Source organism: Ammodytes marinus (assembly GCF_949987685.1).
Source record: "Ammodytes marinus genome assembly, chromosome: 7".
Classification (NCBI taxonomy): domain Eukaryota; kingdom Metazoa; phylum Chordata; class Actinopteri; order Uranoscopiformes; family Ammodytidae; genus Ammodytes; species Ammodytes marinus.
Genome location: NC_137211.1, coordinates 25,082,457 through 25,084,698, shown reverse-complemented (window position 1 = coordinate 25,084,698; position 2,242 = coordinate 25,082,457).

Here is a 2,242-nt window from a genome sequence, read left to right as displayed (position 1 = left end):
ACCCCAGTTGGACCAATCTGAGCTGAGCAATTTGCCACTTGATAATAATTGATATTTCACAGATAGTCAACAAACTTAAATCTAAAAATGTAATGTGTAATTAAATCTTATGGGGCGATCTAAAAGATGATCAAGGCATGAATCAAGCTCAAATGAGTGTTTGAAAGTTGAGATACTTAGAATACACCCACTGCATTGCAACAAAATTAGTAAATTAGTATGATAAAACATTAAAACCAGAAAGTGAAGTGGAAATTTGTTTTGAATAGAGAAGCATGTTGATTCATTGGCCCTCATTTATCAATCTTGCGTAGACCAGAAAAATGGGTGTACGTACATTTCCACGCAAATCTCGGCATTTATCAATATGGACATGATGGGGTACGCTCAAATCCCACGCCAGCTCTAAGCTCGTGTACGCAAATTTGAAAACAGCATGGACTCGCAGTCCAGGCTGTGCCGGGTAGCCGATGACTTTGTTGGACAATTATTAGAAGATAATACAAATGCAGTGCAAATAAGACCGAAATAAAGATATTAATCACTTAAAAATGAGCAGTTTATGGTGTGCAACTGAGTAGGAGAGCTGATTCAATAGTGCGCACACCGGCCACTTAGGAGGGCTGCATGGGACTGCGTAAGGGCAGTTGTCTCCGTCTTGGAGCAGCTGGGGGGACACTGAGGCACAGGGGCTGCATTCATTCAAAATGTTAGCCTAAGTATTAAATATGTAGTAGACATACACTGCTCTTTATGATACAAAAAAATACACGGCACAACATTCAGCTTAACATTTTATTTATTTGACGCACTTTGTAGATGTTAGTTCCTCTTTTAATGTGTCATTAATGCTAAAGCGAGCGATTTATTTCCACCGTTAACCGGCACGTTGTTCCTATCTGCTGGTGGAGCAGGACGGTGGGCGCTCTCACAGCTGATCGCTGCCGGGTCGGCTTGTGCAGCTGACGGCCGGGCTGACCACTCGTGCCAAGCGCATGCTGTCATACAGTAAAACGCTAAATGTGTTATTTTTAGTTTTTAAAACCCTTTTGAATAGTGCTATCTAAAAGGGCCAATACATTCTAATCATTCAAATCTCTGCAGACCTGTATTTATTTTATGGGGACCATTATCGGACAGTTCGTGCGTCTTTTTCTCCTCTACCACTTATATTATGCCCGCAGCCCCGCACCCCCATTTGGTTGCATTTCAGAACAGCAACACGCTTTTTTTAGTGGCGATTTTGACCGCAGCAGTTATTTCCTTCCTAACTGCTGCCTTCTGTCGTTATTTGATGCTGCTTGTAGGCTAATGCTCCAAAATGATTTGGAATTGTAGTTGTGTAATGGTAGGTCATAACAAGATTGAATACCAAAGCCTTTACAAGTACAGTATTGGAGTCATTTTAAATAGTGTAAATAGCAGTGTTGGGAACGTTACTTTAAAAAAATAATTAGTTATAGTTACTCACTACTTGTTCCAAAAAGTAACTGAGTTAGTAACTGAATTACTTTATAATAGAAGTAACTAGTTACCAGGGAAAGTAACTATTTGCGTTAGCCTACTGTAAAAAAAAAAGTTGCTATATGTCAAAATGTTTTGATTTTTCGGAGCAGTTTTCACAAGTCAGTTGAAATGAGTAGAACAGACAGGTAGGCCTACTTGTAGGCTACATAACCTTCAATATTTATTGCACATCAACAGACAGCAAGAGGTTTATCCTGCACTTCAAGTATTTTGTTCTCAACAAAAGTAGTAGAGGAAACTGCTGAATGTACCGTGCTGATCTGCTAATAGGCCTATCACTGGATTCACTTCAGGGGTGTCGGCTAAAACACCACTTAAGGCCAAAAAACGTCAGACTATGAAGCATGAGACGATGAGAGGAGGAGTAAGGATGTATCCTATGTTTATTTCCTTCTTTAACATGCACAGCAACATACAGATCCCAGGAAAAGAACAATAGCAATATTTGGCTCGTGATGACACGCTAAACAGCTGTTGCAACCGGCGAATCTCGGCCGTTTAATAACGTGCATAAATTATAATTTATAGACATCGGGAAAATCCAAGCACTTACTCACAAGGGCGACGCAAACAAACTCAAGGAGAGCACGTTTCAACCGTGGATTGATAGGTGGTTACTGCGGCAACATGCACGCTCACACAACAGAGAGAGAAAGAAAAAGAAACTTCACTGAACAGGCGCTCCGGCTGACTGACGTGACGGCGCTAACTGACA